Genomic DNA, 18,767 nt, shown 5'->3' with positions numbered 1-18,767 from the left:
CAACTGAAATCAAACATGGCCAATTCTTATTTCTTCTAACATCTTGTTGTGAGAAACATTGAGGATGCCCCCTTAAACATTAGACTGTCAAGGACCCCTACAATTCCCCAGCATTGACTTAACATGTATGGGCATGTCTATGAGAGAGTCTGGGCTAAACTGGAACCACAGAGAAATAGGAATATCAAAGGACACTTCCCACTGTAGACATTGATGCTATATTGCTTGACTAGGCCATCAATGTCCCACCCATGTATCCCCATGCCGATTGCTAAAATAAAGTGTCAGCCACCAACCATAATGGGCTGGTAATGCAAATGCTACTGGTGCTTTCCTAGCACTGCTGTAGCTTTGTTGGAAGTGATTGATGGCATATGCTAGCAACTGTGAGGAATGCAAATAAATGTGTCAGCAAGCAGATGTAGATACACCTTGCCACTTATTGATTTGGCTTAGAGCTAGAGTTGGAGGCAGCACTTGAGGTACCCCAATATTCATCCTTTACCCTTCCAAGCAGGATCTGGTCTTCACTGCGGGGGACCCCAAGCCATTATTCACAGACATGGTCTCAGTAAAGTAGAGGCTGGTGCTTCACTAGACGAAAGCGTGGAACAGCAGACTGAGTACAGAGAAGTAACCATATGAAAAGCCAAAGTTCTGGCCAGAAGCATGAACTTCAGTCCAAGAGTCATGAAACAGGTCAGTGCTGGCGCCATAGGTTCAAATACGATAGATGGTCTGAGTAGGCCGTGAACAGAAAACACAATCCAGTAAACATAGCCAAGATCTGAAATGGAGAGGTCAGAGTAGTCAGAGAACAGGCCAAAGTCAAATCACTGAAGGAACCGCACACAGAACACACTAGAATAGGCTTACACAACCGAAGGACCACATTATTTAGAGTCCTTTTAGACAAGCCGATTTTCGTTTTAACGAGCGAGTGACATTACAGCTGGCTTGTTTGCTCTCGTGGAGTCTGTTTAGACAGGCAGGTACATTGTTGGCTCGTTCAAAGTAGCACTGTTCAGTCTTTTACATTTGCTGTATAAGGAAAAGTGAAAGACTGAACAAGCGCTGGTTTAACTGAATGAGACATGAACGAGTCAACAATGGTTCTTATGAAAAGCGAACGATTCTCGTTTGTTGTTCAGTCTTTGCCTCGCCTTTAGACCGAACGTTATCGTTCACTTGTTTGAACAATTTTTTTGAACGATAATCGTTCCATCTAAAAGCACCCTTAGATATTCCCCTTACAGAAGAATGCATAATATAGCCAGATCTGGAAGGGAATTGGTTTGGGACATATTTGCAAAGTATGCAATTGTCCTTAGAAGGGGGTGGGAGCACATATGTGCCCTATGGGCAGAAGCAGGGGGCGGGAGCACGTGTGTGCCCAATGAGTAGAAGTGAGTAACCAGAGGAGAAAAGGTCATGGTGTCTGCCATGTGTACGGCAGGGACCCCAGGAGTAACGGCAGCAGAGACAGAGCGGAGCTCATAACAGCAAGACAGCAGTGTGTAGTGAACACAGATGAGTGGTGCACCCTGAGAAAACAAATATGTAAAAATAGTTATCCATGGATGCGTAATTAAAAATGTATATAAAATTTGACCCAGAGTGGGCATAACATTTTTTATGATTTTAACCCTTTCCAATCCACTGTCTGACGACATTTTGATTGAAGCCTATACAGCTCTGATGTTGGAAGATGTCCGGCAGGGTATTCTTACTGTATGTTACTGGCCACTCTGTTGTCGGGGGCCTCTCCAGCATGTTCCATACCGCAGTACTGGCTCTAGCCAGCTGATGGCGCCCATTGTATAATGGCAGAAAGAGAAAACCCTCTAGGAAACGCTGAATCTAAAATTGGATTGCAAAGGGTTAAAGTGATAAACCAGAAAACATTGGGTGCCCATTGTGTGACCACCTACACCCTAACATACTACTTGACCATGTACAACACCAACAATATGGATGGTGTGTGGTCTCTTTATTGCAGGGCCTGTTGGAATCCATTGGTTCATCCACTCGCTGATCTTGGATCATTTCAATCACAACTGATCTTTACCACATTTAGCAAAAACAATAGATTGCTGCAGAACCTAAGTAGAGGTGCCACACAATGTGAAGGAAATACCGCCATGCAGAGCATGAGAAAACCAAACCCAACTTGTTCCATTCCACCATTGATGCAGGGGGCATTGCTCTGATATGTAAATAGTAGCCAGAAAGGTCAGTTTATCCTGAGATCTATGGCATTTATGACCCCCAGAAGAGGGATTAACGTCCCAAAGGCATCACACATAGAAAATAATAAATGATGACGCTCTTAATTTACAGAACTACCCCCCCCCCCCCCCCCCGCCTGTATCAGACTTATATTCTGTGGTTTACACTGACCTGCATGTATATAATGAGCATCATTACCAGAGAACCAACATTTTTAAAGTGTTTTATTTGTGCTTTATGGATGATGCACACATTCGTTAAACATGACAATAATTGCTGTGTTTATGGAGACTTTCCAAACAGCAAATGGTAATGTCTCCCTTATGTTTACTCCCACACTGAAAGAAGAGCACGTCGCTGCCACATTACTATCAGCCCTTTCATTTACACAAATCGTAGTCAGATCCAAGATGATCTACAGAAAATCGTTAAAATAATGCGACATTATAAGTAATATTTTAAAGTCAACAAAAATGTAATTGCTATCATAAAAGATCCAATGTTAGCAATGAATATTAATATGAACAATATTAATACTTATGGCATTAAAATAACCAGTTCTAGCCCATAGAGATGTGGTTCATTTTGAAAGGCTTCCTAAGAGTCCAAAATATTGCAATACTGGTTGGATGAGGAGCATTCTCAGTCTATGGTCACCCAAAACTGCTGTTCCCTATTATCAGCTATGTCAGGCTGTGGAGAGGCGGACTGACAGAAAGTGGATAGAAATGTCCGACCCCATGATAAAAAAATAAAATAAACTTGTTATTTGTATAGCACCAACTTTTTATGCAGCCCTTTTTAAGTAATTTATTTATTACCCCCCGTCAAGCTGGGTACTCGTTTTACCGACCTCGGAAGGATGAAAGGCTGAGTTAACATTGAGTTGGCTACCTGAGCCATGCGAAGATTGAACTCGCAGCCTTCAGGTCATGGGCGAGAGCAGAGGCGTAACTTGAAGCTCCTGGGCCCCGGTGCAAAATCTGAAACAGGGCCCCCTAAGGCTCTTGGGCCCGGGTGCAACCGCATCCCCTGCACCCCCTATAGTTACGCCCCTGGGCGAGAGCTTAGAACTGCATTTTTGCTGCCTTAGCACTCTGTGCCACATGGAGCTCCACAATCACTTCTTCATAACACATATAAATCCATAGGATGTGGTGTTTTTTACCTGCCCTCTTGTATCAGTATACTAGTAAGTATATGGCCGCTTTCTGTGATTTTTTTTGCCTGCTCAATGTAGGATTCACTAATTTGTGGTGCCCAGAAACAGAAATGGACACAGTATTCCAGATGAGGACTGATCAAAAAGAGTACAGGGGAATAATTACCTCACATGATCTAGAGTCTATGCTTCTCTTAATACATTCCAGAATTGTGCTTGCCTTTTTTGCTATTGCATCATATTGTTGACTCATGTTCAGTCTGTGATCTAACCCTATACCCGTCTTTCTCACATGTGCTGCTGCTTAGCTCAGTTCTTGCCATTCTGTATGTGCTTTTTTCATTTTTCTTGCCCAGATGTAGGACTTTTCATTTCTCTTTTTTTAAATACCAATGTTAGTTGCCAACCACTGTTTAAGTTTGTCCAGATCTTTTCAAATCCTCTCTTCTCTAGTGTTAGCCATCCCTTTCTAACTTATTGTTGGTGGCAAACTTGATCAGTTTTTTCCTCAATTCCCTCCTCTAGATCATTTATAAAAATGTTGAACAACACTAAGCCTTGTGGTACCCCACTTGAGACATTCTTCCACATGGATGTGTAGCGATTTATGACCAATGGCTAAGTATTATCACTTAGCCATTTGTGAATCCACGTAACAGTTGCCTTGTTGACACCATATTTGGTCATTTTTTAAAATAAGGATGTTATAAGATACTTTTCCAAATGCTTTATTAAAAGCAAGATATACTGTATCTCCCGCATTTCACTGATCAATCCAGTCAGTGATTCTGTCATAGACGGAAACTAGATTAGTCTTGCATGACTTGTTTGTTACAAACCCATGCTGGCTTAAATATATGCTGTTTAATAATTTGTTCAAAGATCTTTCCCGGTATAGAAGTCAGGCTCACAGGCCTGTAGTTTCCTGGATCCGCCTTCTTCCCTTTCTTGAAGATAGGGACAACATTAGCCCTTTTCCAATCTTCTGAGACTTCTCCTATTCTCCAGGAATTTTCAAAGATTACAGCGAGTGGTTGAGCAATTACATTTGCTGCTTTCTTTAGTATCCTAGGATGTAATTCATCTGGACCTTGAGACTTGAATTCATGTATATTATTTAAGTGTTCGCTCACCATCTCTCTGCTTACAGATAGCATGCATTCTTTTATTCCTCAATAGCACAGCGAAGATCAGCTGATGTTACATCTACTTTTTGAAAGCGTATTAATTAATCCAAAATTTAGTGGTCGTGGTTTAATCCTGCTGATGGGTTCATTTTGAACTATATTTTTGAGATGTGTCCACTGGGCAGGTCCCTTCTGTCTTCTCCCTGCCCAGCATAGCTTGATTGACAGGTCTCTCCCTATACACAAATAGCAAGAGATCCATCAATGAAGCTTAAGGTGCATTTACAAACACAGATGATCGCTCAAAATTCGTCAGAAACTGACAGTTTTTTAGCAATCATTTTGCATAGGTACTAATAGGCTAAGTCAGCCCTTTAGTACTTCATTGCATGTGTTTAGAGAACAGCTGGTGGTCTGTTCTCTGAATACTTCGCTATCGTTCTCCAGCGGGACAGTGGCTATTAACAGCTGTTAAAGAATGTTATCAGCAATTATCAGCGCTGCCCACAGAAAACACAGCATGCGGTCCATCTTATCTTATCATCCTGAGGTACAAGGATTTCATGCGGACCTGAAGTCAGCGATGGACGAAAAGTACACGGTAAGTGCACGATGGGCACACATTTACACACAACGATTATCGTTCAAAAGGTGGCTTTTGAGTGAATTTTGAGTGATAATCGTTGTATATAAAAGGGCCTTTAGTCTGGCAAGAAGAAGCCAGAAAGAAGCCATCCAGCAAACTCTTCTTCCCTAGCCTGGCACCGAGAACCAGACTCCTTTCTCCAAGTAAAACATACTTTAATGGAATCAGGACACCTGCTGCTATATCATGCTGTCTGTGATAAGGGCAGCATAAGTGTGTTGATAGGTTGCCTTTAAGGTTCTGTAAAGCAAGGGCCAGTTACAATAAGGCAACATTCAGACCACTTTATAGAGTACCTACACTTTTACTTCTTGAGCGTTCGTGCTTCATCAGCGATTTTCAGCTCCTTCCGGCAGCTGAAGATGGCCTCATATAGCCTCGCTATTTGAGACCACCTTCAGCTCCCGGAAGGAGCCAAAAGCAGCCCACAGAGTGGGAGGGCCCCGAAGTGAAAGTGCAGGTACTCTTTAAGAAAAGTTTCTATTAGGTGCTCTTTCTAAATCATATCAACAGGTGTTGACTATTTTGGGGTGCATTATGTGGTCATAGACATACCGTGGTCAGGATAGGTGTTATCTCTTGGCCAATCAAACTGTATTTCATATATTTCTCTGTATTCACTTTATATTCATTTGTTAAATAGTAAAAACTGTCTCCACTGAGCGTAAACTATGCTGTACAAGAAATGACAAGTTCTATTCTTCCAAAGAAAAGCTATTCCATGTGAACTTATTACTACTTAATATAGCATCGTGTGCACTTGCTTGGAAGAAAGCACAGACGAATCGCCATACTATGTTCCACTGCTGTTATTACAGTATATCCCTTCAAGGGCACCGATGCTGATTCAGGAGAGAAGATGATGGAAGGCTACGTCCAAGATAATGCACAATGCTAAATTCTCCATTACATTAATTACTGCACAGGGAACATTGCTGGTCTTAGGTTAGATAGCACCCTGTGCTAAATTTTAGGCAGGTAGTCTGCCTGTATTCCGCTTCAGCAGAAAGTAGCAAGATGTCTGCATTCCCACACCAGAACAGCTCAGTGAATAAATACTGTACCTGCCCTTGCTCATAGCATAAATACAGCACCAGAACCAAGCTCATAACATAAATACAGCACCAAAGCCAAACTCATATCATGAATACAGTACCAAAGCAATCTCAGAACATAAATACAGCATGGACTAACCTCAGTACACAGATACAATTCCAGGACCAAGCTCAGTAAAAAAAAAATACACTAGCCAGACTATGAGGTTATGTTGTGAGGGAACTCATGGACTAACAGCAGTATGTTGGAACATCAGAGGGGAAGAGAAAGAGTCAGGTGGATGATGATTCATGTAGCTCCACAAGGTGCTGCAATGCAGAGGAATAAGATCATCTGGCTAGACAGATCTAAGGAGGCGATCACTACTGACCTACATTTGCCTGGTGTACTCCCCTCTTCCTCCTACAAGGTGGTAGCCACCAGGCAGGTGTAGGCTGACAGCAGCATTTAAATGTCCTAAAAGGCTCCTCCCCAATAAAAATGAAATTGTGAAATGCCGTCCAGGTATCATGTCTAAAGGTCCTCAGGGTTGCCATGGATGTTTGGCTATTAATAGAACACCTGATTAAAATATAGTATAATGCAATTCTATAATATTGCAGTATACTGTATAAACAATCACAAGTTCAAGTCACTTATGGGGACAAAAAATAAGTAAAATGAAGATTTTTTTAATTATTATTAAAACAAATTCTAAGTTAAAAAATACCCTTTTCCCAGTTTTCACATCAAAAATGAAAAGAAAAAAATAATAAAAATTTTTGTGTGGCCCAGAGGATCTTCTCCTCCCTTCAGTTCCATAGGGCCATTTTACACAGCCCGTAAAAATTATTCAGATGCCCGCATGCAGAAGGAATCTGCCCGATTATCATTCAGTATAAATGCATGCCTCAATTGAACGACGAAAGAGAATATGTTTGCTTTTCGTTTGTCGTTTAGTTACAGCATGCAGAAAACTGATTGATGGATCGCTATGTGTAAACAGGCAGTTGTTTATTTATGAACAACTGCCTGTTTATTGTGAGTGGAAGCGGGCTGGAATGGTCCCCGGCCCACTGTCGCTCCATTCACTGAGCGATGCTTATTCCTGTGTAAAAGCAAAGGTTTGTCACTGGGACAACTTGACAGGCATCTGCGACCAACAAGACCTCCCATATAAAAGGGTCCATAGAAGGCTAACATTGTTACTTAAAGGGGTTTTCCAGGGAAATAGTACTGATGACTAGAGATGAGCGAGTATACTCGCTAAGGCACATTACTCGAGCGAGTAGTGCCTTAGCTGAGTACCTGCCCGCTCGTCTCTAAAGATTCGGGGGCCGGCGGGGAGTGGCGGGGAGGAACGGAGGGGAGCTCCCTCTCTCCCCCCCCTGCTACCCCCGCTCCCCGCCGCAACTCACCTGTCACCAGCGCAGGCCCCCGAATCTTTAGAGACGAGCGGGGAGATACTCGGCTAAGGCACTACGCGCTCGAGTAATGTGCCTTAGCGAGTATACTCACTCATCTCTACTGATGACCTATTATCAGGATAGGTCATCAATAGTTGATCGTCAGAGATCCGTTGCTCGGGACCCCAACTGATCAATTGAGTGGGCACATGCCGTCAGAGACATCAATGAGAGCTGTGCCTGCAGTTACAAGCGCTGGCCACTACATGGAAGTCAGCGCGACCTCTGTGAAATTGCGGCACTGACAGCATGCACTTGCTCAGCTGATCGGTCGGGGTCCCGAGCGACAGACCCCAGCTGATCATCTATTGATGACCTATCCTGATGATAGGTCATCAATAGTATTCCCCTGAAAACCCCTTTAAATGCGCTTCTACAAATCTTCCTGAGAGAGCTTGGAGAATAAGACCAGCTGATAAAATTTCAATTACATGCAGTGGAATAATTGTACTTGTGATAACACTGAACAGAAATAAAATGTGTCTCAGATGGCACATCTGTCCTTGACATGACATGAGCAACCAGAATCAGTTTGGCTGCGATACTGTATATAAAATTCTATATTTGTAACCAGTCACCAAAGTGGAGTATAATAATGTTACACTATAGGATACTACCACAATACATCTGCTAAACTGTATTCCACCCATCAGGGGTGGAAAATGCCTCAATTCCTATGTGAGCCTTTACAAGTCAAGTGACTAATTTGTGAATAATAATAAGTGAACCCTTTGGAATTACATGGATTACTGCATTGATTACTAATACAATGTGGTCTGATTGTTTTAGACAGTTATAGACAAATGTAATCTAACCCATTATTGAGCACATTAACTAAACATCCTCAGTGCACGGAGAAAAGGTAAGTGAACCCTTGAATTTAGTAATCTGTGCATCCCCTTCAGTAGCAATCACCTCCACCAAACATATCCTGTAGCTGCAAATAAGACTCTTATTGTACTGTTGTATCTTGTCTCCACTGGAAGAATGGGTGGAGACAAGCTGCATGCCCACAAGCAACGCCCATAACTTGATTGGCTGGGCCGGAGAATCTGCTGGTCTGTGCTCCTAGCTCTACTGTCATAATTTCCCCGGCGACCTTCCCTGCCGGCGTCAGCGCTGTAATTTCCCCCTCCGCTGCATTTCCCTGCTGTCACTGCCCCCGATGCTCTGCCTTTTTCTCCCATACCTGCTCTGCCAAAGTCAGTCACCTGCTGTCAGTCTCCCCACTGGCGTCGTATAATGCTTGCAATATGTGATGGCACTGAGGAGACTGACAGTGCAGGAGCCGGGAAGGGGACAACGAAGAGCGGCGGAGTGTCACTGGCCCTGGTGTTCTGCCTTCTTCTTATCCCGTTTCTGCTCCGGCGCAGTCTAGTGCAGAAGTCGGTAAGGACACAAGGGAGAGGGGTCATGGAGTCAGTGCACGACGAAGTGGGAGGAGACATAATGGAAACCTATTCTCTGGCCCAGCCAATCATGTTGTGGGCATTGCTTGTTGGCATGCAGCTTGTCTCCACTCATTCTTCTGGTGGAGACAAGTTACAACAGCACCGATTCATACAAGGTTGAGGAACTTTGTAAGATTTCTCCCTGTAAATGCATTTTGGTTCCTCAATATAGTATTTCTGGGATGCCTTGCACGCACAACCCTTTTCAGATCATGCCACAACATCTCAATAGGGTAAAGGTCAGGACTCAGACTTGGTCATTCCATAACACAAATCATCATTGTTGTCAACCATTCTTTAGTTAATTTACTTGTGTGCTTTGGGTCATTGTCTTGTTGCATCACCCAACGTCTCTTCAGCTTGAGGTCATGGATTGCTGCCCTTACAATCTCCTGTAAATTATTTTGATCCACCATAGAATTCATTGTTCTCTCAATGATTACAAGGTGTCCAGGCCCAGATACATCAAACCAGCCCCAGACCATGATGTTTCCTCGACTGTGCTTCACAGTTGGGGTGCGGTTTTGGTGTGCAATGTTCTTTTTTGTCCCAATATAGCCTTTTGCAGTTGAACTAAAAACTTTTGTCTTATCTGTCCACAGAATATTTTCCCGGAAGCATTGTGTAATACATATAAAGTGGCACTCTGCAAACTTAATACCAGACACAACTTTTTTTTTTGGAGAGCAGCGGCTTCCTTCATGTTTGTCTTTCCATGGACAGTGTTTTATTAGTAGTAGACATATGATCAGAGGTTTTTGCAGTTTGTAGAATGTAGGTCTTTTGTAGAGATGAGCGAACGTACTCGTCCGAGCTTGATGCTCGGGCGAATATTAGCGTGTTCGGGATGCTCGTTACTCGTAACGAGTACCACGCGGTGTTCGGGTTACTTTCACTTTCATCTCTGAGACGTTAGCGCGCTTTTCTGGCCAATTGAAAGACAGGGAAGGCATTACAAATTCCCCCTGTGACGTTCAAGCCCTATACCACCCCCCTGCTGTGAGTGGCTGGGGAGATCAGATGTCACCCGAGTATAAAAATCGGCCCCTCCCGCGGCTCGCCACACATGCCTTGTGAGTTAGCTGAGGGAAAGTCCAGTTGTATTGGAGTTGCTGTAGGGAGAGTGTTTGTAGTGAGTGTAGGCTTCAAGAACCCCAACGGTCCTTCTTAGGGCCACATCTACCCGTGTGCAGGCTGCTGTTAGCTGTGTTGCATATTTATTTTTTTTCTCAAAATCGGCTGTGCAGAGCATTGCACCCTGCATTGATACTACAGGGACAGAATTGTGTAGGCAGGGCCAGAAGACATATATTATTGATTGAATATAGTCAGTGGGCCTTTTCTTTAAAAAAAAAAGGGAAAAAAGTATATTTGGCCTGCCTCTGACACTCCTAAGGGCTCTGGGTACGTGTGTGCTGCGTGGAGAACGTAAAAAAATCAGACGCAGCCAGCTACGTTTTACAGCAGGCTTGCGCCACTTTCTTTCCTGCCTGTGAAATTCCTTGCTCTGCTCTAGTTAATAACTCTGCAACACTAAAGTTCTGTGACACATTTGCAGGGGCACAACACAGTTATTAAACTTATTATTCATTGAATAGACGCAGTGGGCCTTTCCTTTTAAAAAAATGGGAAAAAAGTATATTTGGCCTGCAGGCTTGCGCCAATTTCTTTCCTACCTGGGAAATCAAATCACGTGGACGTGGACGCGGCCGAGGACGCGGAGGCCCAAGTCAGGGTGTGGGCACAGGCCGAGCTCCTGATCCAGGTGTATCGCAGCCGACTGCTGCGCGATTAGGAGAGAGGCACGTTTCTGGCGTCCCCACATTCATCGCACAATTCATGGGTCCACGCGGGAGACCTTTATTAGAAAATGAGCAGTGTGAGCAGGTCCTGTCGTGGATGGCAGAAAGTGCTTCGAGCAACCTATCGTCCACCCACAGTTCTGCGCCGTCCACTGCTGCAAATCCGAATCCTCTGTCTGCTGCTCCTCCTTCCTCCCAGCCTCCTCACTCCACTCCAATGACACATGCTCAGCAGCGGGAAGACTCCCAGGAACTGTTCTCGGGCCCCTGCTCAGATTGGGCAGCAGTGGTTCCTCTCCCACCAGAGGAGTTTATCGTCACTGATGCACAACCATTGCAAAGTTCCCGGGGTCCGGGGGATGAGGCTGGGGACTTCCGCCAACTGTCTCAAGACCTTTCTGTCGGTGAGGAGGACGATGACGATGAGACACAGTTGTCTTGCAGTCAGGTAGTAGTGAGGGCAGTAAGTCCGAGGGAGGAGCGCACAGAGGATTCGGAGGAAGAGCAGCAGGACGATGAGGTGACTGACCCCACCTGGTTTGCAACGCCTACTCAGGACAGGTCTTCAGAGGGGGAGGCAAGCGCAGCAGCAGGGCAGGTTGCAAGAGGCAGTGTGGTGGCCAGGGGTAGAGGCAGGGCCAGACCGAATAATCCACCAACTGTTTCCCTCGCGCCATGCCACCCTAGAGAGGCCAAGGTGCTCTAAGGTCTGGCAGTTTTTCACAGAGACGCCTGACGACCGACGAACAGTGGTGTGCAACCTTTGTCGCGCCAAGATCAGCCGGGGAGCCACCACCAACAGCCTCACCACCACCAGCATGCGCAGACATATGATGGCCAAGCACCCCACAAGGTGGGACGAAGGCCGTTCACCGCCTCCGGTTTGCACCGCTGCCTCTCCCCCTGTGCCCCAACCTGCCACTGAGATACAACCCCCCTCTCAGGACACAGGCACTACCGTCTCATGGCCTGCACCCACACCCTCACCTCCGCTGTCCTCGGCCCCATCCACCAGTGTCTGTCAGCGCACCGTCCAGACGTCGCTAGCGCAACTGTTGGAGCGCAAGCGCAAATACGCCACCACGCACCCGCACGCTCAAGCGTTAACCGTCCACATAGCCAAATTAATCAGCCTTGAGATGCTGCCGTATAGGGTTGTGGAAACGGAGTCCTTCAAAAGTATGATGGAGGCGGCAGCCCCGCGCTACTCAGTTCCCAGTCGCCACTACTTTTCCCGATGTGCCGTCCCAGCCCTGCACGACCACGTCTCCCGCAACATTGTACGCGCCCTCACCAACGCGGTTACTGCCAAGGTCCACTTAACAACGGACACGTGGACAAGCACAGGCGGCCAGGGCCACTACATCTCCCTGACGGCACATTGGGTGAATTTAGTGGAGGCTGGGACAGAGTCAGAGCCTGGGACCGCTCACGTCCTACCCACCCCCAGAATTGCGGGCCTCAGCTCGGTGCTGGTATCTGCGGCGGTGTATGCTTCCTCCACTAAAGCACCCTCCTCCTCCTCCTCCTCCTCCTCCGCAACCTCTGTCTCGCAATCAAGATGTGTCAGCAGCAGCACGACGCCAGCAGTCGGTGTCGCGCGGCGTGGCAGCACAGCGGTGGGCAAGCGTCAGCAGGCCGTGCTGAAACTACTCAGCTTAGGAGATAAGAGGCACACGGCCCACGAACTGCTGCAGGGTCTGACAGAGCAGACCGACCGCTGGCTTGCGCCGCTGAGCCTCCAACCGGGCATGGTCGTGTGTGACAACGGCCGTAACCTGGTGGCGGCTCTGCAGCTCGGCAGCCTCACGCACGTGCCATGCCTGGCCCACGTCTTTAATTTGGTGGTTCAGCGCTTTCTGAAAAGCTACCCACGCTTGTCAGACCTGCTCGTAAAGGTGCGCCGGCTCAGCGCACATTTCCGCAAGTCCCACACGGACGCTGCCACCCTGCGCACCCTGCAACATCGCTTTAATCTGCCAGTGCACCGACTGCTGTGCGACGTGCACACACGGTGGAACTCTACGCTCCACATGTTGGTCAGGCTCTAAGAGCAGCGTAGAGCTATAGTGGAATACCAACTCCAACATGGGCGGCGCAGTGGGAGTCAGCCTCCTCAATTATTTTCTGAAGAGTGGGCCTGGTTGGCAGACATCTGCCAGGTCCTTGGAAACTTTGAGCAGTGTACATAGGGGGTGAGTGGCGATGCTGCAATCATTAGCGTCACCATTCCTCTGCTATGCATCTTGAGAAGTTCCCTGCAAAGCATAAAGGCAGATGCTTTGCGCTCGGAAACGGAGGCGGGGGAAGACAGTATGTCGCTGGATAGTCAGAGCACCCTCCTGTCTATATCTCAGCGCATTCAGGAGGAGGAGGAGGAGCATGAGGAGGATGAGGAGGAGGGGGAAGAGACAGCTTGGCCCACTGCTGACGGTGCCCCTGCTGCTTGCCTGTCATCCTTTCAGCATGTATGGCCTGAGGAGGAGGAGGAGGAGGAGGATCCTGAAAGTGATCTTCCTAGTGAAGACAGCCATGTGTTGCGTACAGGTACCCTGGCACACATGGCTGACTTCATGTTAGGATGCCTTTCTCGTGACCCTCGCGTTACACGCATTCTGGCCACTACGGATTACTGGGTGTACACACTGCTCGACCCACGCTATAAGGAGAACCTTCCCACTCTCATTCCCGAAGAGGAAAGGGGTTCGAGAGGTTTGCTATACCACAGGACCCTGGCGGACAAGCTGATGGTAAAATTCCCATCCGACAGCGCTAGTGGCAGAAGGCGCAGTTCCGAGGGCCAGGTAGCAGGGGAGGTGCGGAGATCGAGCAGCATGTACAGCCCAGGCAGTGCAACAGTCTTTAAGGGCCTGGACAGCTTTATGGCTCCCCACCAAGACTGTGTCACCGCTCCCCAGTCAAGGCTGAGTCGGCGGGTGCACTGTAAAAGGATGGTGAGGGAGTACGTAGCCAATCGCACGACCGTCCTCCGTGACGCCTCTGCCACCTACAACTGCTGGGTGTCGAAGCTGGACACGTGGCCTGAACTAGCGCTGTATGCCCTGGAGGTGCTTGCTTGTCCTGCGGCTAGCGTCTTGTCGGAGAGGGTGTTTAGTGCGGCTGGGGGAATCATCACAGATAAGCGTACCCGCCTGTCAACCGACAGTGCCGACAGGCTTACACTCATCAAGATGAACAAAGCCTGGATTTCCCCAGACTTCTCTTCTCCACCAGCGGACAGCAGCGATACCTAAGCAATACGTAGGCTGCACCCGCGGATGGAAGCATCGTTCTCAATCACCATCCAAAACGGGGACATTTCTGCTTCATCAATCTGTCTATAATATTCCTCCTCCTCCTCCTGCTCCTCCTCCTGAAACCTCACGTAATCACGCTGAACGGGCAATTTTTCTTAGGGCCACAAGGCTCACTCATATAATTTTTCTAAAAAAATTTTATACGTTTCAATGCTCTTAAAAGCGTTGGAACTTTAACTTGAAACAATTTTTCGCTAAACTGGGCTGCCTCCAGGCCTAGTTACCACTTAAGCCACATTAACCAAAGCGATTAATGGGTTTCACCTGCCATCTTGGTTGGGCATGGCCAATTTTTACTGAGGTACATTAGTACTGTTGGTACACCAATTTTTTTGGGCCCTCACCTACAGTGTAATCATAGCAATTTCTATGTTCTTCGCCTGCACTCATGGTACAGAAAGGTGTGTGGGGTTGGCCTACACTTTAGCTACATAAATGTAACTTGGGCCTTGGCTATACTGCAGCTACTGAAATGGAACTAAGACTGCGCTCCCACTATACTGCTGCTTCGGAATTGTTCCTGGGGCCTGTGTAGGCTGCTATAATTACTTAAATGGAACTTAGACTATGCTCCTGCTATACTGCTGCTTCGGAATTGTTACTGGGGCCTGTCTTGAGTGCTACTATTACTGAAATGGAACGGAGACTGCGCTCCCACTATACTGCTGCTTCGGAATTGTTACTGGTGCCTGTCTTGAGTGCTACTATTACTGAAATGGAACGAAGACTGCGCTCCCACTATACTGCTGCTTCGGAATTGTTACTGGGGCCTGTCTTGAGTGCTACTATTACTGAAATGGAACTAATACTGTGCTCCCCCTATAATGCTGCTAGTGATATGTTAGTGGGGCCTGTCCCTAATGCTACGGCTGAAATGTTACGAATTATGGGCTCTGCCTATACCGCTGCTAATGGTATGTCTCTGGGGTGTGGAAACAGAGGCTTCCCAAAGACATGATGGCGGCAAGGCCATTTCCCACCAACGCGGTTACTGTTAAGGTGCATATAACCACGGACACGTGGAGAGGACACGTAGTGCCTCAAAAACATCCCCCGCCACGGCCCACTTAATCCTGGCCACATTCCGAAAACCAACAAAATAAAACCGCGCTACTAGGTCCGCAGTCACCACCACATTACCACCAACGCGGTTACTGTTAAGGTGCATATAACCACGGACACGTGGAGAGGACACATAGTGCCTCAAAAACATCCCCCTCCTCCTCCAACAATGAAAACATTCTTGGCAAATGCCTTTGCATTGGTTCGTCTGGTGGCAGTCCAAGAATTTCACCTTTACCGACACAACAAGAGAGCCCCCCCCACCATCCCCCCGCCACGGCCCACTTAATCCTGGCCACATTCCGAAAACCAACAAAATAAAACCGCGCTACTAGGTCCGCAGTCACCACCACATTACCACCAACGCGGTTACTGTTAAGGTGCATATAACCACGGACACGTGGAGAGGACACGTAGTGCCTCAAAAACATCCCCCGCCACGGCTAGCTTAGTCCTGGCCACATTCCGAAAACCAACAAAATAAAACCGCGCTACTAGGTCCGCAGTCACCACCACATTACCACCAACGCGGTTACTGTTAAGGTACATATTACCAGTCTGACTGGGGCATGCAGACACCTTGACAGAATGAATAGTGTGTGGCACATAGGTTCCCCATTGCTATGCCCACGTGTGCAGCTCCTGATGGCGGTGGCACAGGATTATATTTCTCGTTGCTTCTGTACAGCATTGTGGGCTATCGCCCCACCACTTTTAAAGAGGGTCGCTGCCTAGCCGTGCCAACCCTCTGCAGTGTGTGCCTGCAGTTCCTCCTCACGGCAGACGCACTTATAAATAGACATGAGGGTGGTGTGGCATGAGGGCAGCTGAAGGCTGCGCAGGGACAGTTTGGTGTGCGCTGTGGACACTGCGTCGTGCAGGGGGGAGGGGGGTTGGGCAGCATGTAACCCAGGAGAAGTGGCAGCAGAGTGTCATGCAGGCAGTGATTGTGCTTTGTTGTAGGTAGTGTGGTGCTTAGCTAAGGTATGCCATGCTAATGAGGGCTTTTCAGAAGTAAAAGTTGTTGGGAGGGGGGGCCCCACTCTTGCCGGTATTGTGGCTTAATAGTGAGACCTGTGAACTTGAGATGCAGCCCAACATGTAGCCCCTCGCCTGTCCTATCCGTTGCTGTGTCGTTCCCATCACTTTCTTGAATTGCCCAGATTTTCACACATGGAAACCTTAGCGAGCATTGGCGAAATACAAAAATGCTCGGGTCGCCCATTGACTTCAATGGGGTTCGTTATTCGAAACGAACCCTCGAGCATTGCGAAAATTTCGTCCCGAGTAACGAGCACCCGAGCATTTTGGTGCTCGCTCATCTCTAGTCTTTTGCTGTTACCCTTGGGTTGTCTCTTACCTCTGTCAGGCTGACCGTTGTGCTCTTCACAGACACCAATTCCTTGGGAGAGTAGCAGCAGTCCTTTGGTAATGTTTATATAGCCTGTCCCACTTTCATGTATCTCTAAAACACGTCTTCTGTGGTCTTCTCAAAGCATTAATCAACAATGCATTTCAGACCCAAAATGTACAGGCTGTTGAAAGGTGAACATTCACTTTAAAGAGGTTGTCTAGTTGTCAAATAACCTATTGAAGTATTCAAGTGTGTTTATAGAGCAAAGCCACAAATCTGGGACCTCCATGAATTAGCTAAAGCAGAGGGAGTTCTAAAAAGAATGTCTATCTCTCAGGAGTTAGTGCATTACTAATACAGTCCATTGATTTAAATGGGTACTATGTAAAACCCAATTTCCCCTGTGGCGATACTGAAGTAATTGAACACTTGCTGCCAAATTCCTAAATGGACTGCAGCTTGTAGAGTATGAAATGTGATCTAGCATTAGTAACCAAATGTGCAGAGGTGTGAGATAGTCCAGAGCTATAGATTATATTGTGGTCTCGCAACATACAATATAAATTGGTTCCAGGACAAACACTATGTTGAAAATACTGTATGTTGAAACCATAATTCTATGGAAAATTGCTAATTGGTTCCAAAGCATCCAAAATGTCAACCAAAAGTGCTACAAAATGCAAATTAAAGAAAATTTGGCAGATAAATAATAAAGATAAATCAAGTCCTTCCGTATAATAGTGGAAAGAGCTGCTGAAAGATATAGATGACTTTCTGTTAGGGCTTGCTCCTGGGATCTGTCGTTCTACATGTTTTCCCAGCAGCTCAACCTCACAGGTATAGTTGATTGTGCTGGCTGGGTGTGGGTTGCTTCAGTGAGCCAATCTCTCAGGTCTGTTGCTTGTATATACCAGCTCCTTTGTCAGTGTCTGCTGGTTTTCCTCTTGCAGTGAGAGTAGTCTTGTGTTCCTGCTTCTTTTAGGCCTTCTAATCTATCTGTGCTGGCATAGTCGCTAGTTCTATTTCTGTTTCTGTATCTGTATATTTGTCTGTGTGTCTCTGTGCTGGGTCTGTTTAAGGCCTTCTGATCTGTCTGTGCTGGCATTGTCATCAGTTCTGATTCTGTATATGTGTATTGTTGCTCTGTGTTGCTGTGGGCTGTGTCCTGTGCGGCTTTGATCATTTTCCATCTGGGGCTGGTTAGGTCCTTGGGTTCCGGTGCGGGGCCGTCCCTATTGGGGCAGTCACCCTGCTTGTGGGGAGGTATCCGGGAGTTAGTTGAGTTGCCTTGTTGGAGTGGAGACCACTAGGTGGCGAGGACCCTTGAAGTGGGCTCGCGGCTTGGGTGACTTGGCCAATCCACAAGCTAGTTTCTTGTATTTTATAGCAATTTTGTCTGTTTGTTCGTGCGGGTATGCTGGTGGGTGTTTTGGGTGTTTGGCAGTCTGTCTTGCTTCTGTCTGTCCGCAAGTATGTAATCTGTCGATATTCCTGTATCTGGGTTCTGTCGGTATTCCTGTACCTGAGTTCTGTCAGTATTCCTGAACCTGAGTTCTGTCGGTGTTCCTGTATCTGAGTTCTGTCGGTATTCATGTATCTGAGTTTGTTCTCAATTCCTGGCTACAGTCCCTCTACCTGAGGAGTCAGCTGCCTACCACTCCAGGACAGGTCTCAGCCTGGTTGGTTGGTCCAGTGGATCCACATTCCATAAATCTGTAACAATATTCTGAGGCCGTGGATCCCATTGTTCTCCTCTGAGAAAGACGTAACACTTTCTATGTAGAGGACAGGAGCTTCTTCAGGATCCCATAGATTACACAGTGTACCAGAAAAATAACATGGAACTGACCTCACCTTGTGTCCAAAGGAGCAGTTCATCCTGGTGCTGATAAAGAGCAGTACAGGACATGTGGTAACGCACTCTACTGTACGACGTGCAAAAGAAGTGCAATACCCCAAAGTGTCAGGTTACGCCCCACACATGTAGCGGAGCTGTGAATCGAATAGCTAAGTACAAATGTTTCATGGCTTCTGCCAGCCCTGTCGACCTAAGGTGCAAGATCCAGGAGTAGATAGCAGAAAGTGAAGGGCTTCACTACAATGCACACCAGGTAGT

The sequence above is a fragment of the Eleutherodactylus coqui genome, chromosome 3 (genome assembly GCF_035609145.1).
Source record: "Eleutherodactylus coqui strain aEleCoq1 chromosome 3, aEleCoq1.hap1, whole genome shotgun sequence".
Classification (NCBI taxonomy): Eukaryota; Metazoa; Chordata; class Amphibia; order Anura; family Eleutherodactylidae; genus Eleutherodactylus; species Eleutherodactylus coqui.
Note: the sequence above shows the minus strand (reverse complement) of the source record.